Genomic DNA, 26,648 nt, shown 5'->3' on the forward strand with positions numbered 1-26,648 from the left:
TGCTGGTGTGTTTGTTCCTAACTGCGAGCCTGTGTGTTACAGCAACTTCGCTTCTTGCATTTGCCATAAATGAATCTCGATATGACTGCAGCCAGATCTGGCACTTCAACAGTCTCAGGGTCAACACAATATTCAGGAATTAAAGTTCTGAAGAAATGCAAACAGCTAAATTTAGACTTAAGAAATGTGCCTGATTTGAGTGAGCTGTGGGTATGCTGATACATGGAAGTTTCCCTGTGAGCCAGCCAGGCTTTATTTGTTGCTTAAAGGGAGGAGATTTTAGTTAAGTTGGAACATTTGATTTGCTTGCTTGTATTGTTTTTGATTAGCGACTGAGTGCAAGGTTAAGCTTTAATGACATACCCGTTGTAATAAAATCATGTTGGTGAGTGATACATGTGGCTAAAAAGATTTAGATACACTAGTCTGTTAAACAAATATAAATTGGAAATGCTCTGGAAATAAACACATAAAATAAGAACCAAAGACAAATTTTAAAATCTTTTTTAAATCTTTCTAGGGCTAAGATTTTTGTGACGAGGCTGGCTTGTTCTGGCAAGCCGGGTTAACAAGGCAACATGGCTGAAGTCTTAATAAAAGAGAAACTGTTTTGAATTTAGTAACGAAAAGTGTTAATGCATCACTGAGTTTCTGTTGCGGTGAACTAGTGACAGACCCGGTGACTAGTTGAAGCTGAAAATAACAAGTGTTATCGGGCCTTGTAAAATCTCAATTAAAATGACATTCAAAGGTTTCCTGAGAAGCTCTTGGTACTCTTTACCTTCTGTCCTGAACTACAAACTTTGGTCAGTTCAAGACAGATCAATGATGTTGCTGTAATATGTAGATTTTGTGACTTGATAGTTGCAATAGGGCTGAGGTTGTTTCAGTTCCAGATTTTTATGAGAGTTTTCTGTTCTCAGTGCTTTCCGCAGACTGTCCTAAGAGCCACAAAACTTGTGCTGATGTATAGTGATTTAATGTACTGTAAACTACACAAGAGGGCTCAGTTTCATGGGTGTGTAAAGCTTTTGTATAAATCTTTTTAGTGGTGTCAATTGAGAAGTTGAACTCAAAGTTCAGTTGAACGTTAGTGGTATCACTTGAAAGCTCAGCTTGAAATACTTGCTTGTCAAGGCTGTTTCATTTCACAGTAACATTTTAAAAAACTTTGCAAAGCAGTTCAATATTACGTTTCTTATTTCACAGATGGGGAAACTGAGGCACAAAGCTATTGAGTTCCTTACCTCTCTAATGCACTCGAGAGAGCCTCAGCAGAACGTGGAGCCTCCGTATAGTGCTGCTGGTGTGTTACTGACTATTGTGTACCGCTCCTTGTCTAGTGGGGGAGTCTAGTTTGTCAGAGGGGTTTTTTGTCTCTTCAGTGAGGAACAGAACGGATTTAAATAGCAAAGCTTGGGAAAACCATTGTCTTATTTTTTATGGCAGTGAACTTGTTGTCACGTTCCTCTACTTACCAAATAAATAAATAAAACTGTAAAGGAAACAGTAGTTTTGAAAAAAAAAACACCCAAAACCCTGTAGTCTAGAGCATCTGTTTTCTACTGTATTTTTTCCCTGATCTCTTTTTATAATTTACATCCAAAACATTAAGTGACAGAATTTGGCAGAATCAAATCTATACAGTAGAGCTTAATGGTCATGTAGCAGGGAATAAATAAAGCCCCTCAAGCCTGCTTAGTTCTCACACATGCACGTGAGCAGGAGTTGGGGGAAGGAGTGTTGTATTTTTCTTGGAAAAGGACCTTTTCGGTTTCTCCTAATCTGGCACCTGGAGGTCCAGCTGTGCTAGCTTGAGGCTGTGTGTAGTCTCATGCACGGGAAAGATGATGGACAGATTGCTGTACAAGTTGAAACATTTCACATCTCTACAGGCAATATGTATAGCTGTATTTGTGAATAGTGGCAGTGGAAAACTGGAGGTGGAATTCTCTTCAAACAATGGTTTGCCAATAGTGCTACAGTCTGGACTGGTTTCTGTTGCGATTTGCAGAGAGGACCAGCAGCGCGTGGATTTTCCAGCTTTGCTTGCTAGCGCTGCAGCAGCTATGGAGCCGTTGCGCCTGCCATCATTGCTTCCTGTCTCCATGAGCTGACTGTAAATTATTTTCCCTGGGCTGAGCTCTGCACATGGCCTGGAAATGTGTCACTCTGGTTATGTTTGGCTTGGTCCTCTGCTAATTTATACCAGTTCTACTTCAGTGTATTTCCATTGGCTTAATTCAATGGCGGTATTCCTAATTTACTTGGGTATAAGTAAGAGTATCGAGTTCATTACTTCTAACAGTTTAGTTCTCTTGATTTATTTTTGTTCTTCAGTCACACAAATGCCAAGGTTAATTTGCTCTTAAACACTTGATTTCCTAGGACATAAAAGTGACTCCATATTTAAAGAAGAAAATAGTTTTATTCTGCAAAGTGGTCTAGGCTAGGGGGTGGTGGGTTTTGTTCGCTTTGATTACAGAACTTTGAAACCGTTGGATTAGCATCTGAGAACATTTGAGAACTAAGAGATTCAATTTTGCAATCGCTGGTACTCTCTGATCTTCTGGATTCCTCAGCTGTGGATCGGAAGCTGATATAGGGGGGCATGTACTTGGCCCAAAATGTTTGCAGTGCTTCTAATAATAAGTGATTTTAATGGAGAACTTCTCACAGCAGAGAACTCGGAGATATGTACTGTGCTTTAACAAAGATGCTATGTCTCCACAGTGTACATTAGTCAGTGAGTTAAACAAGCATCAACATTAAAACAGACATTATCCCCTGCAGTGTATTTTCTTAGTGCTTTGTCCATTACAGCTCTCGAATGATGAGGTTTCTAGTCTTTCCCGTTGGAAACTGCTCTTTTCTAACGTTTATTGCGGATGTCTTCCCGGTGTCTAGCGTAAAATTTTGTTTTCTGATCTCCTCCTGCCCTTCCTAATGTGCTCGTGGAATGCGGTGAGGGTGTTTATCGTACGTGAACCCCTTGCAAGCTGTTCCTGCACCCTCCTTAGCTGTTCCTCAACAAAGATACATATAATTAGACCTTTTAACCTTTCCTCATAAATCAGTCCATCCAGCCCATTAATCACTTCTGTTGCCTTCTTCTAAATTCTCTCCAATTTGTCATCGTCCTGTGGCTGGGGACAGCTCGGTGACCGTGGCCCTGCGTGGAGGTTCAGTACCAGCCCGCTGCACCCGGGGACAGGATTTATTTATTTTGTCCCTCTTTCCCTTTGCTTCACTCCCAGTCAGAATATATCTCCTACCCACTCTGCATAATCACTTCTTTAAAACATTTATGGAGATTATTTGCAGTCTCCTGGACCCTCTATCATTCTCTGATGTCGAGCTAGCAGAGGCTGAAAGGGAAAAGGATTGAACGTGACACACTTCGCTTTCCTCCCTCCCTCCCTTCCTTCCCCCGCTCCCCACCCCAAAATAAACAACACAACTCTTCGTTTGGTGCATGCGGTCATACCGAATGTGAGGAAAGAGGTAGCATTAGAGTGGAAAAAAGATGCTGAAAATATAATTGCCTAATTGTGAATCCTAAGTAGTGCAGGCAGCAGGGGCAGCCCTGACTGGAAGAAATCAGAGGGTCACTAATTCACACTGCCAACATCCTAATTAGCTGTGCAAATGTAATGTTTATATTGTTGGGGATGGATTACAATATCCATTGTAGAATGGAAAGAAATAAATGAATTGTGTCAGTGGAGCTGTGTAGAAAACACTCCTGCCACCCCATTAAACCATGAGAAGTAGCTCAGCTACTAAAAAAAGTTTGTTTTCAGGCTGATGCGCAAGTCTAATTGGGTTTCCAAAGAAAGGAACATGTTTTAATTATTAATTAGAAATCAGAGGAGTAAAAGAGTGGAAATCTGCTTCAGCTGGAGGTTTTGCTCAATGCTGGATTTCTCCTTAATAAGCTGAAACATTCCAGGCCTGCCTTAGTTAGCGGTTGGGTGCAGTGGCTTTACTCGGGGGGTAGACATCTTAATGCTCATGTAATTATCATGTAATTATTTTGTAATGTGGGATCAAAATTTTGCATAGATGGCATTCTTTCACTGAACTTGAAAAATAGAAAAAGTTGTGTTCATTAATGCAGTGATTCAGTCATTTTGGTTTAAGAAGCAGGGTTCCCTCATCCCCCTCCCTCTCTCTTCAACACACAAATATTTTGAAACAGTTTTAGAGGTGGTGACTTCAAGATAAATAGAATTATTGAATTTAGATTTAGTTGAATATTTATCAGATTTCTTGTTGGTAATACTGCCTTTCAACAGAAGTGTCAAGTGGGTTGCAATTATCATCAAAGCTGATAGGTACAAATAAATGATGATCGTGTCTGCTAACACAGGGCACGCAGGTTCGTAGAGGGGGATTTTTGTGGAAGTCGCTTTCTCTCTATGAATTTTCCTCTCTGTTGCCATTGAACTTCTGGAATCAAAGTTGTTAAAGACTGATAGACTTTGTTAGAAGATGTTAAGTGGATTATGGCCCATCGTAATAAATATTCCCAGCAGAGTGGCAGGGTATGTTCTAATGAACAGAGAGTGTGGAGCCGCCTCTTTGGACTTGTGCTTTCTAATGCCTAGAAATACTCTTGAGCAGAGTTATACTCCTGTTTACAACTGCAGACAGCTTGTCTGTGCAGATGAAAATGTTATTGGGCGAGTGCCGTAGCTCTTACTTCTGGAAATCACTGACAGCCTGGATCCAAGCCGAATCACAGGTTAAACCTGAGAAATTATAGAACATACCAAGAGCCGCTGGCTCTTGAGTTGCCAGATGTTTGTAGATGCATGTGTGTCTTAAGGGGAACTGCCCGTTAAATGTCTCAGCTTTAATAGGAAAAGGGGACGGGAAAGAAGAGCACTATGACTCCATATGGCTCCCTCAGTGCAGCAGTAAATCCTTGTGTTAGTGGGGTGCAACTGTGAGGAAGTACAGAGCTGTCTCTTGATGTTGCTGTTTCGTAGTAAAAAAAACCATGGACAAGATGGGGAGGATATAGCTAATGTGAAATGGATGGCTTCCTTCGGGGTTATGGCTTGCATTAGCTCGTAGATGCAGCATTATGATAAACAAAATGTCTGACTTAACAGAACAACCATTAAGAAAATTTCAATTGGCCTTTTTTCATGTGTCTGCTGAAATTATTATGTTTGAAAATGTTTGATTTGGAATCAGAAAAGAAGTTAAATATCCTTATTGTGGGCCATTGAGCACCTCTTTCTGCCCATAAGATTCAATATATCTTTTTCCAAAATCTTGTTTTAAGAAGTCCATAGGAAAAGAGAGTTTCTTAGTTTTTCTTTATCAAATAGCTGCACTATACTGTCCTACCCCTTCTCTATAGTTTATTTACATGCTGCTTAGTCATCAAGTATTTGACAAAGATAGATATCAGTATCAAGAAGGGGTGCAATGATTTGTTCTGCTCCCAAGAGCTAATTCTGCTGGTGTAGATTGTAAGGTGGTCCTGGTCCCCCCTCCCTACTTACAAGCAAAATTTTCCCTATTATCAAAAAGGAAACCACCTTCATGACTTACATTCTCCCAGCAGAAGTCAGGTTAAGCTTCATACTGTAACGGGAGTAACAAGTTATTAAGAATAAAAGCAATTGTGATTAAAAAATCAAAAGAAAACCTTCATTTTCAAGGGTCCATGTTTTGGTAAAAGTGTTTCCCAGTTGAACCATATGGATGGGTGGAATGTGGGATCTCCTACACATACTCGCGTTGGGAAGAGGCTGTAATGATTGTGACTTGACATATTATTGCCATGTTTCCTTTTGATCATGCCAGATATCCACAAGGCGCTCTCACATCCTTCGAGGAGAATGAACGTGGCTCTCTGCAAACTAAGTATCTTCCGTTCAGAGTTCAAAAGCAAGTGGGTCCTTGATTGAAAAAAGGTCAACTTCTACCAGGCATGTTCGTTGCCTTGGTCAGATGATAGAGTTGATGATCCTGTCCCCTCCCCTCCCTTGCTGGAAGTTGGAAAATAGTTATGAGTACCATTTTGAAGGCTGTTTTGCAGAGTGCCTGACAAATGCTTCATGGCTCATCTCTTCCCTCTGTGGGCTAAGAAAGAGCTCAACTCACTTAGGTGTTCATTGGTCACACTAAGAAGGCTAAGCACACTGTCCATTCAAAAAGTCTGAACATGAGCCAGCAGTGTGCCCAGGTGGCCAAGAAGGCCAATGGCATCCTGGCCTGTATCAGAAATAGTGTGGCCAGCAGGAGTAGGGAGGTGATTGTGCCCCTGTACCCGGCACTGGTGAGGCCGCACCTCGAATACTGTGTTCAGTTTTGGGCCCCTCACTATAAGAAGGACATTGAGGTGCTGGAGTGTGTCCAGAGGAGGGCAACGAAGCTGGTGAAGGGCCTGGAGCACAAGTCTTATGAGGAGCGGCTGAGGGAACTGGGGTTGTTTAGTCTGGAGAAGAGGAGGCTGAGGGGAGACCTCATCGCGCTCTACAACTATCTGAAAGGAGGCTGTAGCGAGGTGGGTGTTGGTCTCTTCTCCCAAGTAACTAGCGATAGGACGAGAGGAAATGGCCTCAAGTTGCGCCAAGGGAGGTTTAGATTGGACATTAGGAGAAATTTATTTACTGAAAGAGTGGTCAGGCCTTGGAACAGGCTGCCCAGGGAAGGGGTTGAGTCACCATCCCTGGAAGTATTTAAAAGACGTGTAGATGAGGTGTTTAGGGACATGGTTTAGTGGGCATGGTAGTGTTGGGTTGATGGTTGGACTCAATGATCTTAGAGGTCTTTTCCAACCTTTATGATTCTATGATTCTATGATTCTAAGTCTGGACTTCTGCTTTGATTTGGAGAGTTGAATTAGTCGTTTATTTTATGGAGGCCACTTTATCTTTTGAGAAAAAGGAAGCACAGACAAAGGGTGCTGAGATGTATGAGAAATCATGGATGGTCTTCAGCAGCTTCATGGAGACCTTGCAACAGGGTTTAAGGCTGAGATTAGTACAAGAACACATACTGATATATTAGAAAAGGGACATCACGAGGCCTCGTGCGAGTGTGTGGGTCCATGTGATGGGACCGCTGACACTTTGACTTCTTCAAATGTCTTGAATAGATGTTTTCCTGTTGAGCATCCTGGCACAGCTTTACAGAAGAGCAGGTCTTCTTCAACAGACTATCAAAAACGTTTCAGATCACTGGATGCTCTGTGGCACCACAGATACTGCTTGCCTCATCTATCTCAACTGCTGAAGTAATCCCTGTGACCAGGTTTTGAAAGCAGCTTCTCTGTGACATCCTCAGCCAGTCCACAAGCCTGGTGTGAACAGCACCGTTTAGCGAAGGCCCTGTTTTCAGCTTGGTAGTTTCTTCATCCACTGCAACTTCAGAAAGCTCATCTGTTGTGTGGGAGAGGATGTGATTAGCAGCAGTGGTATGCGCCTAGCACTACCGTGTGATTTGCAGAGGTACTTGAGAGATGCCTGAAGGGTGTTTATGTTCATGTTGCCATTTTCAGTAATCAACTCTTATTGATTTTTCCAAGAAATCAAAGTTCTTTTATAGGAAAAAAGTATGGAGGTTTCTTTTTCATTGATGGATTTTTGATTTCTAAAAATTGCAGCAACTTAGAAGCCTTCTTGCTTTTTGGCCCCCAATGCTTCAGCACACACAGAAACCTGTCTTTGAATCAGTCTGGGTAATGTTTCACGTGGTACATGTGATGTACTGTTTTTCTTTCTAAGCTGTCTGTGGAACAACTTGCTGCTGCCTTCTTCCATGAAAAAGCCCACCCATCTCAGTCACCCCTCAGGACAGGTGAACCCCAACGCAGCCAAGATAACATGCATATCTAACTAGCATGCAGGCAGCAGTGACCTTGAGAGCTTCGTGATGGTAACCAGAACATCCAGTTTGGGAGTTCAGTAGTATACTGTTTGTAAGTCCTTGCATTTCACATTACCAGTAGAAATGTTTTTAATGGAATACATACTCTTATGCAAGCAATAAATTCAGGCCCACAAACACATAGGTGCAGATTTAGGTATTGCTTAGTCTTTCTTATTTTGGGGAGGCTTTTGCAGTCTGTTACACTGTGGTGGGTTAGCCTTGTCTGGCTGCCAGACACCCACCCAGCTGCTCTCTCGCTCCCCCTTCTAACAGGATAGGCAGGGAAAATAACATGAAAAAGCTCGTGAGTCGAGATAAAGACAGGGAGATTGCTTAGCAATTACTGCCATGGGCAAAACAGGCTTGACTTGGGGAAAATTAAATTAATTTTAATTTATGCCACAGGAGGCCTGGGAAATGGGGGGTTGTGGTCAGTCCAGTGATGGTCAGTGAGTGGTGGGTCTGTTGTGGAGCCGGCTGCGACCAGCACAGGGCAGCCCCTGACCTCTTCTCACAAAAGCCCCCCTCCCTGCAGCCCCCCTGCTACCAAAGCCTGGAGACATACACCCAATACATAGACAAATTTCCATCCTGTGTTGCGCGGGCCCTGACCAGCCTGACCCCTGGCCTCCAAGCAGATGTCTCCAACTTTTCTTGCCTGCTGTCAGGGTAAGTAGGTGATGGGCTCTCACCCGAATGTTGATTCTGAGCCCGGCTTGTGGAGGCCCCCTTTGATGTTTTATTTTGGCTTCTCGCCAAGGGGTCCAATTTTTAAAGCACTGGGGTAATGATCAGATTATTATTATTATCCCTGCTTCAGAATTCACTGTTCTGCAGACGTTGTGTTTCCTGCGCTCTTGCTGGGTAGCTAGTTAGCAAAATGTCCCCAGAAGGACATGCCACCAGATGCAAGATCCGTTTCTGCAATGCTGGGAGGAATAACACACGGACTGCAGAAAGTTGCCTGACTGTTCATATGTTAATGTCACAAACTGTGGCTCGCTCTTCACTGCTTTCCTAAGTTAGCCATCCTAGAGCACTGTTTGGAAACAAGTACAATGCGCTCGGTGGGTCAAGAAAAGCCTTCCTTGCTTTTGTTCTGGATACCTGGTAGTGTATGTTAGCATGTCAGAGTGCAGGACCATGTGTGCAGTGTAGTAAAACTCAGTCTGGAATTAATACCTGCCTGGAGTTTTCTATGTACTTAGGTAGGAAATTCAGTTTTATCAATCATTCTAAGTATTTGTGCTTAAGTCTTCCGAATAAGTACCATTCAGATTTATGGACCGCCCAATTTATTAATCTGAGCAAAAAGAAGACAAAAAATGTATCTGATCCATTGAATATCCTATCTTTTGGCAGATCAGGAAGACAAAAAAAAGTACTGAACACTTGCCTGGAATAGAAATCTTCAAATACGATCATTTAATGTAGAAATAAGCTGGCAGAGAACAAAGGTTGCCTATATTTAACATTCATAGCATTTTACTGCTAGATACACTGGCTAACTCAGATGTCAAAAAATAAGAGACTTTGCACAAAAGCTGGTTTTCATTCATTTTGTGACACTCTTCCTAATGCTACCCAAACCAGCATGTGTTGGTCTAATGGCCCTTCTGTATCTCCCTTTTTATATCTCTGTAGCTGTTTGGAATTTGGAAATTCTCGATTAGCCTGTGTACTGTAACATTTGAAACAGCAGTATTTTGATGCTGCTGTTTGCTTTAAATGGCAGAAACACTGAATATAAAATAGAAAATATTAGCAATTTGCTGACTTAAAAGATGGCATTTATTGTGACGCAGGAAGAGTTAATCCTAGACTTTTAGCTCTGAGCTTAGTTTATTGAGCTTCTGGATACACGTGTTAATTTTCTCAGATGAGGGATAATGGATGTCACTTGAGAAAACAATACTGATTTGGGTTCTTTCATAGTTTGTGGGTTTATGTCCCACATGGTATAGAAGCAGGCTCTGGGAGATTGCCTGAAATATGCCTGGCCTCTCAGCTGCACTAAAAATAATTCCTGCTTCCCGTATTTCTAGAAGTAATTCTGAGATGCTGCAAACCTTATCAGCTCCTTGTTTAGGAAAAAGATTTCACTTCAGCTTTCAAATAGCAATAAGGGAATGGTCTTTAGGGGTGACTGTTGTATTTCTAAAACACTCTTTGTAAGAATGTACATGTGTTTTGGAGTTGTTTGTTTTGTTTCATCACTTTTGTTATGAAGTGTTCTTGGTTGGGTGACCTTCTTTCTTTGAGAGCAGCAGTTCACACTGGATTTTGGCAAAATGGGTTTGATAGTCCTTGCTTTACTAAGCACTAGCACCTAGATGACAGTAATTCACCCTCTAGTACCCCCACAAAACCTATTTATGCAGAACTTGACATGATTTGCAGGCTCCGTAAAGGAGGAACATAGGACTTAAGCAGTGCCTAGAATTAATTTTTTGACCTCCATTTCAGTTATTGGTTGAAGTATTAGGCTCTTCAGACAACTGAGCTGTTCTTGCTATAACCTGGCACTTAGCACCCTATAACAGAGTCACGCTATCAGTTCTGTGGCATTCATGCATCTCCCTCATAACGTGAAGGGGGAAAAATTGCAAGGGAAATTGCTGCCCAGCATCGGAGAGTTTAAGGCTGCCAGTAAAATTGATCTTAGTAGCGATAATAGTCCAATTTAAGCCAACACAATTGCAACCTTTATTTTAATATTGGCTTACCATCGTCCATTTTAACTGTAACACGTTGCCAGTGAATGCCAACAAGCATCCTGAAGTCAGAGTACTTGTTTGAGATTTGTGATCAGCAACACATACAGGTTCAGAGGCATTATTTTATTTATTTGTTTCCAGAGACAGAAAAAAGAATGATGGCAACTAATAGGTTTGAGAGAGATTTTTTCCCAACACCTATTTTAGGAAAATGTGTGAATGGAAAATTTTGTTTCCATGAATTCAGATAACATCTGCATTAATATGGTATATCGTAAGGATCATTAATGTTCAGAGTATATTATCAGGTGTTCTCTAATGCACTTTTGATGAGCTTTAATGATGCTTGCTGTAGTGTTTTTTCATCTTTTCTCTCCCTCCCCTTTTTTTTTCTGCTTGATTGTAATAATGACTTAACCCAGGTGGTAGACTCTATCCAGAAAGTGCCCAAGGGAAAGATTATTCCCTAGTACCAGCAAACATCACAGATAGTCATTGAGTTCACTATGGTAGTTTGCCCAGGAGAGAAGATCTTGGCTCTCCCCTTGGGTGTCTGGACCTGCCCCCCATTTGCAGTCTAATAATTTGGCTTTGGGAGGAGATGGAGAAATGGCAGAAAGAAACAAGGTGAAAAATGTAAGTGGAGGGGAAGGAGAGAAGGCAGTAATGCATGGTAACTTTTAAAATTACTGATTTCTGTTAGAAAATAACTTGTCATAGAATAAGATCCTGGAAAGTGTTTGGATGATTTGGAGATGATTAGTAAGGAGCACAGTGCAGCTCAAAATGGCAAGGCTGAGTACATGCAAGGACAGAGATTTTTCTTTTGGGGTATCTTGGGTTAGAGGTTGGTTGTGATTCATGCTAGCAAATACTTTTGGTTTTTGGAAATAACTGATATTTGTCCTCTGTATTTGTCTTTTATAGCTCTCTTAATCTGCACTGTCAGCCAGGAAACTTATTTTAAAAGCCATGGTTTCATGGTCCTTTTTATGCCATCCAATTGCACAGAAAAGCAAGTAAAGTAAGCGTCACAGATATATTGTAGCTTCATTGAGTAGAGATGCCATATAAAAGAGCAAAAGTGAAAATACAGGCAACGGTGAAGGAAAAACATCACAAATACCTTCAATTGAGCAACTTCTTCGTAGTAGTGAGTTTGCAGAGTGTCGGGTATCACTCACTGTGTGCCATTAAGATTTACTGGCAGTAGCCAGCGTCTGCACCACAAGCAAGAGTAAATAATGTCGATTGTTTAAAAGATGGTCTCTTGTAAGTTTACCCAGGTTTACAAGCACATGGGAAGAAGGGGGTTCTTTGTTTTCTTGTTTTTTCCAAATCCCCGCTTCATTGTTCGTAGAAGAATTCAAAAGTAAAGTACCCGGGAAGAAAATTATGCTGTTAGGTTGCTTTTGGCTACACTATATTGAAAGCTATCCTTTGCAAATGTAATCTGTAACAGCAAATGGTGTACAAAGGGAAAGGAGTCATGTTGTTGCATGCAATGTTTTCCATTTTCTGCACAAAAGCTTGTTTAAATCATTTTGTGCCCTCCCCTTCTTAATGTCTTTTCCCAGGCAGCGGTTGAACGAGTGCCCCCGTTGCCCCAGAGCAAAGGGTGCTGCTAGCAGGGAGGCTCAAGCACGGCTTCGCCACGGGTGGCCGTTTTGTCTGAGACAGATTTCCTGTGAGGTTGTTTCTACTTTCTGAAAGCACTTTGCACCATATCTTAATCTGCCCACATCTGCCCCTTTTAGGCTGCAGCAGCCCCTTAATATTCTCCACGGATGGGGCAAGACTGGAAGGACACACTGCAAGTCTCCTAAAATGGAAATGAAAAACCTAAGTGATATCTGGCCCGAAACTGTTTTAGATTTCTCTTGGAAAAAAGAGGCTTTTTAGTGGTCTTTTACTTCTGGGAGCATGGTTTCCCTCCCCAGTGAGATGCATTTTGTGTCAGCTGTTTCTATATTAAAAAAAGCCTCCTGAAATAACTGCTGTTGGCTTGTCAGCATCTGGCAGTCCTCTCCTCCTGAAGCAGGCAACACCAAGGTCCCGCGCGAGCGCGAAGGACCTCACCCCGTCTCGGCCCCGTGGAGAGGGGGTGCCCGGCCCGGCCGGGGTCACAGGTGGGGCAGCCCAAATGGATTGCACTGCGGTTGCTTCTGATGTGCCTGGCCCGTGCGCGCATACCCCGATTAAATTTCTGTTCTTGTCAGTCCATTAAACCTCCCAAAGTGATTTGTTCTCCCCAGAGAGTCAAGGGAGAGGGGGTGGAAAGGTAAAAAGAGAAAGAAGAAGGAAAATAAAGAAGGGCTGGTGGGGGGAGAGGGTGAACCAAAAATGAGTAAAACAGAGCTGCTGAATCCAATAGCCAAGTATTACATTATAGACTCCCAGTTTGGATATAAACAAAATGTTTCCTTAGAGCAGAACTGCATCCAAAAGTTAGAAAAATTGTTTTCCAGAGCTGAAACAGCCGCGCTCTGTCCTGCCTCAGGAGCGGGAGAAGACGGCTAACCCGTTGCACCCCTCTCCTTACCCCCCCAGCCCTCTCCACGCACCCACGCACGCGTCACCCCCGGTTTGCACTGCGAGCAGCCAGTGGGATGGTTTTGCGGGGCTGCCTGTGTTTCATAGTTGGATCCCTGGGTGATTTCTGCTGCCTGGGGCAGGCAGCCGGCTGTCCTGGCTCCTGCAGAAATTGTGCCTCTCGCTGCTGCCGAGTCCTTCCCTTCCTCGGGCCAGGCCTGTGGGCGCTGCTGTGGCCGCTGCGGCTGGAAAAGCCCGGCCCCTCACGTCGGGACAGGCACCATTTTCTGCCACCCACCTTGTCTCTGCTGGCTGCCCTGGGCTCAGCTGCCTGCCTCCATCTATCCAACTCTTGGGCCATCGTCTTCTCATAGCACTGCGTTGACTTTCCATGCATCTCGATGGCCCTTATTTAATGTAACCCAGTGTGACCAGCCGGCTTTGTTGATACATTGTTTGACATTGCTAAATTGTGTGGGTTTTGCAGGCCGGTGGTGTGGCTCACACGGCGCTGTGTGACAGTGACTACTCCACAGTGGCTTCCCCTAACGTCCCCTCAGAGGGGCTGGGGACAGAGCAGCGCAAGGCTGGGTCTCTTGGCAGGTTTCGGGTCAACCAGGTTCTTGGTTTTGAGGAGTCCGCACCTCTTAAAATATCATTCAGCTAAATGAAAAGCGTTTTCTAACGAAACAAAAAAAAACATGCCAAAAGAGCATGAATGTTGTCACCAAAGTTAATAAAAGTAAGGAAATTAATACTTATAGTTGACCTCCAATACCTAGGCACAGTGGGGTGTAGCAAGGAAGTAGTTAGAAAGGCACCATGGTGAGCCTTAGCAGTGAATTACCTTATTTTTATTAACTTTTTGACAACCTCAGTGAATTTCCTTTCTTTTTATGAAGTGATTAAAAAAGCTAATCAGATCATGTAATTAAAATACATAATTACACAATCTCAGAGTTTTTCATAATTACTGTACATGGTAAATATTGTTACCTGATAACACTTTGCACAAAAATTGTGACAGGAATTTGTGTAGGATGGTTAGGAGGTGTCTGCTTTCCAGTGTTTGCAATGGAAGCGTCTCTAACAACATTAGATAGATAGTAAAATGTTTTAAAATGGAAAATATAGCGAAACTCTAAAATAATGACTCAGTTGTCTTTTTTTAATGCTTTTGGACGTATCAGGCAGCTGGTATGTGTTGACACGGTGTGTTTCTGTGCATTTATTCCTTTGTGCTCACACCTTTGCTTCCTATTTTGTTAGGCACCACCCACTGGAAAAGGGGTGTTTTGATACAAAGCAACGCAGTAGGAAAAAGATCAGATCCAGTATCTTAATTCCAGCCAAAAAAATGAATTAAGATGGAGTCGCTCTTAAGCCTGTGTACAGTGACTTCAGGGTAGACATAATGTTGCAGCCTTCCTGATGTCAGGTAGCCAGGAGGTCTGGGGCTATGGTTATGTTCACAGGAAATCCAAAGATACATGGCATGATAATTCTAAATAATGGGAAAATTGATTTAAAAAAAAAAAAAAAGTCTGATGTGTCTTTAACAATCGGATCCTAGGAATCCAGGACCCCAACTTCTAAAGTGAATAATTTGAAATCGTACAGTTACTGCTGCATGTCAGTCTAATGTTTACTACTCAGAAGATTAGTTTTATACTCAGATGCTCCATGACTGGAGTGGAGTTTCCATTTTTCAACAGAAGACATTAAACTCCTATCTTACAGAGAGATAATTCGGTCTTGATGGGGAGCTGAGGTTGGTACTTCCATAGCTCTTGGTACTCATACTTTCATGTATTAAACTGATGGAGGAAGTGGAATTCAGTTTCACAAGTAATTCTGGCTAAAGGTGTGAGGGAGCAGTTACTGAATTTTCATTCAAACCATTCATTTGTCCATTTTTGTTTGTTTTTGCAAGGGTGAGATGGGCTAAAGATCCTATTTCAGATAGCAGTCCAGGTTATCTGTGGCCAGAAAATTGTTTTATCCTGAAAATGTTTACCTTATTGGGCAGAACTAAAATAAATAATAAAAAAGCCTTGACAAAACAAAAAAATAACATGTGAATTGTATCTGGGGTACCTTGTTCCATCACTCTCCTGCGGGAGACACCAGAGTTGCCCAGTCTGTGGTTCTGTCTGGGCAGGGAGCTTCGGCTGTGGGTCTGGGAAAGGGGCATGACAAAACCAAATGGATGCTGGGGGACAGGGGGACAAGGGTTTTTTGGAATTTAGGGGTATTTAGGACGGTAAGATTTTTGTAAGGGAAGCTGGTCTGAGCTTTAAAACTCTTTGGGTTGTTTATGAAAACAATAATTTTTCATTTCCCTCCAAAATTTAAATGGCCCACTCAGTTGACTGGGCTATTGACAACAGTTCTTTTAGACAGCCAGTGTGTGGGCTTATGCAGCTGAAAGTCACTGGTTTGCCTTTTTATGACAGTAGAGATGGGATGCACTCTCTTCCAGGTATCTGCCAGTTGCATTTCAGTAGTAGGTTTTTGGTAATTCCTTTCTGCCACATTGTACATGGGGTTTCTGGGCATGTGAGACACCCCACACCAGAGATCTAGGTGCAGGTACAAAACCTTTTCACATCTGGAGAAAAACAACCAAAAAATCATTAATTTAATTGGGGTGGGGAGGGAGGCGCGTGTTTCCAGCCATTAATCGACTGGAGACAGTTTTTTGAACACGTCAGGTTCTGGAGGTGCATGAGTGTCTATCACACCTCTGACACCTGAGTTCCCTGAGAGTTTTTTGGTTTGGGTTGGGTTTTTTTTTGTTCTTTTGTGTTTTGCTGTTACTGTTTTGGTTTTTTGACCATTTTTTCCTCTGCAGGAAATGTGCCCCCACCCCAAACACCCACTCCAGCTTCCATCTACTGTTTAATTTAGCGGACTCCACTATAAAAAGCCGAATGCTTTCTGTACCTGTAATATCAAGATGCATTTTTCTAGGGTAAATGCAACCTCTCTCTCCCCACTGCCTCCTCATTCCTTTTACTGAGCTGTTTAGCCTGTTAACATTCCCAGATACTTTTTTGTAAGGATAGCTAGTCCTCATTATGTAGGTAGAGTTAGAGAGAAAGCTATGGACTGTAGCTTTTCCCTTTATTTCACTGAGTTCTCTGATACCAGTGCCAATGTCTGTGTGAGACTGCTCTCAAATGGAAGGAGTGCTGTTTGGGAGAGACGAGGTGGGGAAAGAGATATTTGTTTGCAAGTGCCAAGATGTTTGCTGTCCCTCCTTCTCTTCAGGGATAAATTGATGATTCAATGTATGCTCCAACTCTAATTTTGATCCCATTTAAACAAATAATTGTGCCCTGCACCTTTCCTCATTATAAATTTACTCTCTCATGTATCTGTGGCCAAGGCACAGAGACAGTTTCTAACTAGAATAAATCGTACAATTCATATTTGTGGGAGGAAAAAAACCAACCATACGCATGCGGTCAGAAGGAAACCTACATTGTTGGTTAAACTAGAGCTATCTGAATACAGACAATCAGCACCTAAGACTGTATGAAACAAGTTGGGAGGAAGATACCTTTGCTGTTAGGGAACTTTAAGGAAAGTGCTGTGATGTTCTGGTACGTGGGCAGAGTGTGGCACCTGCAGCTGAGGCTGGACGCGCAGCCGCGGCTGGAGGGGAGGTTTGTACTGGGCTCTGTGCGTCTCTTGGCAGGAGCACAGCGGGGCCGGAGGGGCTGTCGTCTCCTGGTTGGATTCACTCTGGCTCCCCAGCTGCGCTCCCCCTGCCTGCCTGCCTGCACTGATGAGCATTCTCCCTACGGGAGGCTTTCTCCGGAGCATGGTCGGTGCTGGCTGACATCCTAAGAATCCCCTGAAGAATTTAGAGAGGCTCAAAAAGTCTCTCTGCAGACTCACGGTGTAGGAGATGGGGCACAGCGTGGGCTGATCTCACCGCCTGGTGCCCGCAGGAGAGGGCTGTCTGGTGCGCCGTGGCCCTGCGGTGCTCGGCGAGGTCGGGCACGGGATTCCTCCCTGGGCTGCACCAGCGCAGGCGTGAGCCCTGGGAAGACAGACCTTAGCTGTCCCTGCAGCTCTTCTTTTGAAAACCTGAGAGCGCAGTCACACCATTTGTCATTGGGCCCTTCAGTCAAAAGGGCAAAGATGTGTTAGAAGAAGAGAGCAGCTTTCGGCGGATGGTTTTGTTGTGTGGTGCAGTGCAAGTCCTCAGATCACAGATGCTGGGTCACTGCCGGTTAAACTTGAAAGGTCTCTCATGTGGCACATTTGTTGTAGGGGAACACTGATGTACCGAGAAAGATTCTTACCGGGTGGCAAACACTTTTGTTTGCTTGCTTGTTTTAAAAGCCATTTCTTATTTAATATGATGGATACTGTTAGTGAAAAGGAAGTAGCATTAACATACAGCGTGGAATACACATCTCTCCTAGGCAAGCCATGCTGTTTGGCTTTCATCTTGCATAGCACAAAATCTATACTTATTTTCTTTTTAAACCTTTCCGTTATTTCTGTCAGGTATTGGTAAGTGGAGAACTTCCTTCCCACCTCTGTGTAATGCAGTTCCCCTCAGGCCAGTCACAAGCACAGTGCAGATTCGGGACCGATGTTTATCTAAATGATACTCAGGAATGTGCTTCATTTTAATGTGTTCTTTTTTAATTTTAAATTAAATATTTTTAAAAAAATTGTTCACTAACAAACCCAGAGTCTTAACTAATTGTACTTTGCCATAACGCATACCGTCCCTCCCCAAGGAATGGGAGATTTGCTTAGCTGGAGCAAACCCTGTCTCCAGGCTTGGGTCACGGGGAGCTGGTGGCTTCACTAGCTCCAGGGATACCCGCTGGGGTCACGGGAGCACATGAGCCCCTCCAAAACCAGGTGGGTAAAGGCCTCGAGGAGCTACACTCACCAGACTTGTGGAAGCTGGGATGTTCGCAAGTGCAGCTTCATTTCCATTCATGATGTTTGCAAGAAATCTTGACTCTGAATTCATGAAAGGGACGGGGAATACGTGCACCTTTCTGAAAATACCTCTATGTAGAACTGGCTGTATTTCATATTTGTGTCATTTGAGTTTTCAGAAGTGTTGAGCAACTGCTGTTCCTATTGATTTCAATAGGATTGATGTGAATACACAACACATTTGGAAGTCAGACCAATAATGCATATGCGTAGCTATAAAACAGGTTACTTGATACTGTCTGTCACAAGTAATTTATTGATTTTTCTTCTCTTGCTCTTTGAAGGCAGTATAAAATCTGGATGTTGTTGTTTTTTACTGTTTGTTTATTGCTGAGTAATTTCAGCCAACATGTGTTTTTCAGCATTAGGTCTATTCATCATGAACGTCAACCCATTAAGTTTGTAAGTGCGTCACAGTTTTCCCACCTAGATCAAAATGAGAGTCTGGAACAGCCTACTCTTTCTAACTTAACAAGCTGGTTTTATTTTCCCCTGCAACTTGCTCTAATAATATGACCAGCTTTAAATTCCTCAGGCCGGAAAACTTGGCAGTAAAGTCCTGTGCAGGGCTGAGGTTTGAAACACAAGGTTTTTCTCAGGTTTGGAACATGGCAATTGACATCTCTTCTACTGAGCACTGATGGAAAATACTCATTTAGGAGCAAAAGTCTGTTCTTAGGAAAGTACTTCTCATACATTAAAGACAGGGACTGCAAACCCATTTTCGTAGAGGTCAGGTCACTGCATAGCATCAGTTGAAGTTCTCATCATAGAAAGCCATGCTAGCAATCCAGGCACTTTTGGTGACCCCAGCCAGAAGACACAGAGCATTTATGGTGTATGGTCCCAGTTTTCTCTCTTCTTAGTGGTTCTTTTGGCTCAGAGTTGATACATGGCCGAAAAGTTGAAACAGAGCTCTGCAGAAATGGAAACACCACTCTAATATTGTCCACCGGCACAGAAGCAGATATGCATTTGTCTTAGCAGTAACAGCAGCTTATCGGAGAGGTCTTGGCAAAACTCTCTTTGTCCTAGTTTGCCACTGCCCCAGTTTTAAAGGCACTTGCTCCTCCAGACTGCTGCCCACGCCATCAAAACGAGCTCTGACTTGATTCTGCACAAGCTGAATATCCTGTGGGAAAGTGCTGCCTCTCCTTGTCAGCACTGGCTTCCAGGGCTCCCTGCTCACCGTGCAGGATATGACCCTTAAATGAATTTTATGAATGAGCTAAATGGATTGTAATTGATGACTTAATCTTCACTTGGAAGAACAATTCAGAAACATGAAAATGAGTACAGTAAAGCATTAAATTAAATCACACCGATCTGGTCAGTTCATGGGGAAAAGTCTGTCTCTCTTTAATTTTGGCTTCCGTATTCATTGAGTTTCTCCAAAGAGCAGCTAGTCTGTATTTCTGATGCTCAGTTATGGGTATGAACCGAGGGAAAGAGCTGGGGCCGAGCCCATCTGACAGCACGTGCCTGAGGGTACTCAGCAAAACAGCCCGAGAACAGGTGCCTGCTGTATGTGAGAGCTGCCCGATCAAATGGGAGGGAGGAAATCATAAATCTAGGAAATTCATCTTATGCATTTCATCCCACCAGAAAGGCTCTTCCGCTGGCCACATCTCCACGAGTGGTTCAGAGTCTCGAAGCTTGGGTTTGAGCTTATGGGAAGCACCCTCCCTGCTAACAGTAACAAAACGTGAGGAAGGGAAAACGTCTTTATGTATAGATGAGAAAAGGACTTTCCTTGCATGTATTGCAGAGACCGGTATCGAGGCTGATACTCTTCCACCGCTCCAGGCTGGATCTTTGGCTCTGCAAAGGGGGTAGTGCCGGGGCCAGGGGTGGCCCCGGTCCTGCTGTGACAGGGCAGGCTCTGCAAATCTGCCATGGGGTCTGCTCAAAACATTGCAACTGCCCGCCTTGTATCCTTAGGTTTAGATAAAAAATGAAGCAGGCAAAGCTCTTAACCGCTGTGTGTTGTCTCTTTGTTTTGTATAATCAAGTGTTGAAATCATGATAAATGTTGACATCAAGTAGCAAGAAGTGCAGAATATAATTGTGTGAGTGTAAGGCCAATAGGGTCATATGAAGTTTGTGCTCTGGCTAACATAATATGAAGAAATATTACTGACAATTAGCATAAGTATTGCTATTTATTATAACTAATTTTATAACTAATTATTATAAGTAATAATTATTCTACTAGGATTATTTTCCTAAGGGCTTTGTCATTCCTTATGTTTGAAAGTTGTACATGTCATAGCTGAAACTCTAATTTTATAGTATTCTCTCAGTGTGACTGTTGCATCCGTGATGTGGCGTGTGACCCCGTATACAGTTTTGTTCTTTTACATCTGTCTTACAACGTGCCTTCTTGCTAAATGCTCCGTGGGTATCAAAGCAGGCAAGAATGGCACAGGACCCTCTAGGTAGCAGGGTAAGCACGAGCAGCAAGCTATTAAGATCTTTCTGTTAATTCATTGATGATTTTGCCGGTATCATCTTCTAATCTCGTTTTAAAAAGACTGAATGTGCATTTGAACGTTTCTGAAGAGCAAATTGCTAAGCAAAATACATGTATAATCCTAACATTTTGGTAGAAATAGGGTGAGTTATTATTGATTCACAGAGCACGACAAAACATCACTGCATGAATTAGCAAACAGCTGTTTCTAATTTGAGTTTAGAACTGTACACAGAGGAACTTGTTTTAGTGTTCACTCCTTTCATTTATAATGAATTTTAATCACCGCTACAGGTGAGAAAAATGTAGAAACAAGCTTGTATCTTGTGGAAGAAACAAAGGAGAGACAGATGCTAACAGATTTACAGTCTGTGATAAAAGGAATGTTTTGGTACACTTTACATGTAATTAGAGTGCAGCTGTTTTCAGTCCCAAGTCCATGATGCACAGCAGAATATAGTATCTGCTGCTTTTCCAAAGGGAGTAAAGAAAAACAGTGATTCAACTCTGAAAGCATTTAGTTTATTCCTAGATCTGACATAAAACTTTCTCCTCCACCCCTTATTATGCCATTTATTGAAGTGTGAAATAACTTATTTAACGATATGTTAATTTTTGGTTACCAGCAAAATACAGACTGTTTGACATATGAAAAAATAATGTTAAAAATAACTTTCTGATTTTATCATCTGTATAGAGTTATGTATCATCCTATCGATGGTCATTACTGAGTCTTGATATCTCTGCTAATGGGAGACAAGGGCTCAGGCATGCGTTACTCTGGCTTAACAAGTTTCTGTATATCAACTAAGCTTCAGTAGACATCTTTGTGTGTACTTTTAACTTGCAGCATAAAAAAGACTAATTAGATCTATCTTTGATCACTACAGAAAGGTTTAACCAAAGACGGCGAGATTTAAACCATCTATGTGTCACTGTTTATCTGCGGCAGACATCCCAGCAAGTTTAATGTTTGAAATTCTGCACTACATCTTGTGCTGATTTTGTATTCTAAATACCAAGTTACTCTCTGCATGAGAAGAAAAATTAGATTATATATACTTTCCATTGAGCCAGACGTCTTTCTTTCATTTTTTAAAAACTTCACTTAAAAATGAATTGCAGTGCAAAGCTGAGAAGTTGGAAAAAGAGTCACTAACTGTTGGTAATTTAGTCCAACAAAAATGCTTACCACAAAAGCATATAATTAGGTATAACTGCATTTTTCTCAAGTCACAGATAATAATGAAAGCACTGCCTGTGGTGCCACTTATATTAGCACCTCTTAGGTTTTTACCCAATTTTAGGTTTGCTTTGAACATTTTATATATATTTTTATATATATATTTTAAAAATGGCATAGTTCCTTAAAATAAAAAACTGTGAAGGCTGTTTTGTGCAGAAGCTAATGTTGCTGAAGTCTGAAGCTGCGTATAGAGTTCTTCAGAGCAGCCTGAACTTCCATAGGCCCCTCCTTAGTGCCTTGGCTAAGGGCGGGTTGACCAGTTCTGGGGGACAGTTGCATGATATTTTTGTAGGGATAATTATAAATAAGTTGTAGAAATCTTTTTTCCATTGTTTAGTGAAGTGTGTTTGAGTGCGCATTAATGCTGGGTTTCGGTCACAGCCCAGCAGTTACAATACCGTTCGGAGATAGGTGCAGTGTCAGCATAAAAAGGCTTTCATCGCCACAAGAGCTGGTGGTTCGCAGTCCACTATTGCCTTCTGCGACGCAACAAACAAAAACGTTCAGTGAAGCTAATATATGCATAGAAAATTGAGTTTGGAATATTAATGATATTTTTTATTATTTACTTTGTTAAAACTGTGCAGGAAATGTGCAGGAAAATGGGGCTAAACACTCCAACAAAAAATTGAAGTAAAAAGCTGTCACAGTGCACTGAAAATATTGAAACTTAAAACATTTGCTATGTAAACTTGATTTGCATTATTTCACACCAGCCCTGCAGTGTAAATGAGCAGCGTATGCTATGTGACGTTCTTACTATAATGCATTGTAATGATCTGTCCTTGGCTTTAATACATAGTGCAGCAATGCAAAATGTGCTGTAACCAGTACTGAAGATTTCTCAGTCCTCAATCTCTGTGTTGTATTCTCATAGTTAAGCATCTGTGATTATAGTAATTATTGAAATTGATAGCATTCTTATCGGGCCTTCCATCTGAGGATGTCTCCGGTTTTCACAGCTATACAGAAGTAAGCCCTACGATTTGCCCTTGAAGAGCAGATGGCTTTTTTCTATTACGGAGATGAGGAACTGAAACACAGTTCAGAAGCGTGTCTTATGATGCCAAGCTTGTTTTCAAAAGTAACTTACGTTTTTGGGTGCTAGAATTCCATCAACTCTGAATAGCCTAAAGCAATTTGAGTGCTTTGACCATTTTTAACTTGTGTGCCATGGAGAGGCTCGGAGAGAACCAGGAGTCTGAACTTAAATCAAACAACAATCCTTTCCTCAACAATTGATTTTTGGTTTTTGGGTTTTGGTTTTGTTAATTTAACTACTTCCCTTGTGTACTAGCTCTGTGCTAGAGGAATAAACCTGATAGAATAAGAGCACCTTCCAAATCTAACCCCCTTGGTTTATCGTCCTGTATGGAGATGCCTACTGGGCTCAGGAGGGGAGTCTCGAAGTTGCCTCTTTGGCCAAACCCTGGATATTTTGTTGATGCCTCGCCAGGTTGTGCGAACCCTGTGGTGCTCAGTCTGTGCTGCTGTTTGCACCCAAACCAGCTGGAATAAACTGGCCTCCCATACCACGCTGGCCACATCGTGACATGTCCTCCTCACGTAGGGGAGAAAGAGTAGAGAGGTTTTCCACTGGAGGGGAACCTGATGATGCTCTATGTTGGTAAACAAGAGGGTTTAAGCAAGGATGAACTTCAGGTCTGGGGCAGCAAATGGGGTCTCTGTGCATACCTTTTGTTCTTAAGAGAAAAAGCAGCCGGCTGGGGGGTACCCGGGTTTGTGCAGCCCCTGCCCATGAACGCTGACCCCAGGGCCACGCAGGTGACCGGGCAGCTGAGCGAGCCTGTCCCTCTGCAACTGCTTCAGATGCGGCTCAGCTCAAAGTCTGGCGGGAGCGTAATGTTTCTAGCTAGCTTTGAGCAAGGAGATGGGGGAAAGTGTTTGCAGGGACTGTGAAATTTTGTCTGGTCGATTTTATTTCTATTAGCAAAATAACTTTGAAATAATAAATATATCAACATTATTAGTGTATGCTGAGACGACAGTGCTGCTTACTCCTGCTTACACATCTTTGATGTGCTGTTTGTCTCCTTTCGAAGAGAGATCACATTTTTTAAGACTTCATTTTATTGTTTTAGCTTCACAAGTATATTTCTGAACTTGGCTCATGTTATCTGGAAGATAAACAGAGAATGAAGTATGATTTATACTGCAGTTTAGCCAAATGGCTCTTATTAGAAGGAAAAATACATTTATTGAATACATTGAGGCTGGAATTAGCTCCTCAGTGATGATGATAAATGCTTGCAGTCCCGTAAACGTGCTGAACATTAAGTTGCTAAATTACTATACCACTTTGAGATTGATTATCAAGTTTGGCCCTTTAAGCTTCATGACCTGCACATATATCCTGAGGACTACTGACATTCTGAAGCTTCCTTAATGCTCTTTTTTTTCCTAATTAAACTTTTTATTGAATTTTCTTACCCTTTTAATACTTGTTTTGATTCTCTTATGCGCAAATGACAAAAGCCTTGCAACAGCCATGTGATTCTCTATTTTAGAACAGTCCCACTTTGCAGGATTAGCCATTTTTAATGACTTTAATCTCCTTTTTGAAAGTGATTTTTCTCATTCTGCTACATTCCTTTGATTGCATTAATGTAGAATTATTATTCTAACCATCATTGCCAGACATGTCACACTACATCTAAAATATATCTTCCCGCTAAAATACTACTCTGGTAAAATACCTTAGAATTTCCTTCTCAGTTCATTACAGGTCTTTTCTTCAATTTAATATAGCAAGTTAAAATTAACAGGGCTATTTTTCATTCCATAAAGAGATTAACGATAATGAGTTTTCCCTAATTTCTTCAGTTTAGGCCTTCAGTAATTTAGTATCTTGTTTGTAAGGAAGTCAACGTAGGTTGTTTCTGGGGCTTAAACTCTCCTAATTCTTTTTAAATTGTAAAAGTATGAGAAAACGGTGTAATAAAAAGAATCCAGAAGTTAAACATGAAAATCGGTGAAAGGTCTAAATCAAGCTAACAAAAGGAGACAATCTTTGCTTTCAACTGTTTATGTAAATGCTTCCATTTTTATTACAAACCCAGCTTTTCAATCTGAGAAATGTTAATTTTTTTGAATCCAAATTATATTAGCACAGCAACGTCTTTGTGCATCACTCACAAAGTAATACCAGCTTTCTTTGATTTTGTTTTCTGAATAGCCCAATATGTTTGAAGAGCAGCAGCTGGAGGCGAACTGGCCGTATTTGAATGTTAGAGTGCATTTTGAGATAGATGGGTTTGTTTCAGAGGAAAAAGAGACCTTCTAAAAGATTTGTTCAATTTGCATGGTGGGCCAATGTAATGGTTGGCATAAGCACGTATGGATGTAACGAAGTTAAAGCAGTTGGCCCAGCCTGTGTTACCACTGGATTTGGCCCATTGCATCTACAGTTTCAAAGCTGAACAATGAAGCTTTATTCACTGGAGCTGTTCTAAGTGCCCAGAGTTCTCCCCGGTGCAGTCCTTCCTCTGTGTGCCACTGCCCAGCACAAGGCATGAGTAGTCCGGCTGCAAAAGGGAAGATATTTAAAATACATATATTTTTATAATAGTTTCTGCAAAGTGGACATTTTAAATTATTTTAATTACAGCCGTAAGCGCAAGCAGTAAATAACACGGTGGTGGTGTGCTTTTTCTCCCGTTGTTGTTGTTGTTCTTCTTTTTTCCCCCCGGTAGACAGCAGTAGCGGTAGCAAACGCAACATGTGCTGCCCTAGTTCAGGCCCAGCATCCCCCTCTTGCTCCCCTTTGTCTCCTTTCCCCTGGAGGAGCCCAGCTGGCGAGAGGAGGGAATTAGCCAGCCCTGAGCTACCAGCACCTCCCCGGGGCCCCTAATCCAGGCACTGGCAGCCGGCTGCCTCCTTCCCTCTGACGGCCCGTGGCCGCAGGTCCGTGGGGACGGAGCCCCGGATGCGGCTGGCGGCAGAGCTGGGGGGACGGAGCGGGCGGGGGGACGGGGGCTCCCCGGGGGCAGAGCGAAGCTGTGCCGGCAGCGGGGCGGGCGGCGGAGGTGGCTTAAATTGGGAACATGAGGCTTTGTTGCAGCCGCAGAGAGAGATCGGTTCATGGTCGGGGGAATGAAGCCTGAGAAAAGTTTACATAAAAATCAGGGGCTTGTCGCCTGTGTTTTAGGTTCGGGCTCGGCCAGGCTCGGAGTTAGTTGAGCACAAAGACCTTAAGCATCTTAGAAGTGCGGGTGTTTGCTGAGAGCTGGGGTGCATTTCGGGAACAGGAGGAAGCATGTTCGCGGTGTCCAGCGTTGCTGGAGCAGGAGGTTTAGTTAGACGGGAGAGCGGAGCAACCTGGGGAGCGCAGGGTGAGGGGAGCGGGTGCCCGACCTGCGCATCCTGGAAAACAGGCAGCCCCGTCGTGCCAGAAAAGTTGTTTGGTGTGTTTGGTTTAGTTTGTCCGAGGTAGCTCCACTCTCTCTTTTCCTGGGATGAAAAGGAAGGTCTTTGCCAAAGAAACGGTGCCACAGGAGCTAGCTGCTTGCGGTGGCGATATCCTCATTAGCCGAGCCTTTCTTTGAGAGCTTCTCCGCCGTACATGTGCTCTTCTCCGCCTGGCGACTCCGTAGTTGGCAGGCTCGGGGAGTGCGCGTGTGGCAGCCTACATGCACAGTTGGGGATTTTTTTATTGGTTTGTTTTAGTAAGAGCTGAAGTAGGAACATTAAATGTTTTATAAGGACAATGTATCTGGAGAACCGGTTCCTTTTTTGAATCTCCAAATGTATATGTGGTCAGCGCCTTCCCTCATTTACATGAATTTTATTTTTG

At 42.6% G+C, this 26,648-nt stretch overlaps 1 protein-coding gene across 8 annotated transcripts in view; it reads left to right on the forward strand.

Annotated features, from left to right (window-relative positions):
- Positions 1 to 26,648, forward strand: part of ZNF423 (zinc finger protein 423) — a 234,904-nt gene that overhangs the window by 106,257 nt on the left and 101,999 nt on the right. The gene's annotated exons all lie outside the window — the stretch shown is intronic.

The sequence above is a fragment of the Calonectris borealis genome, chromosome 12 (genome assembly GCF_964195595.1).
Source record: "Calonectris borealis chromosome 12, bCalBor7.hap1.2, whole genome shotgun sequence".
In the NCBI taxonomy this organism is placed as follows: domain Eukaryota; kingdom Metazoa; phylum Chordata; class Aves; order Procellariiformes; family Procellariidae; genus Calonectris; species Calonectris borealis.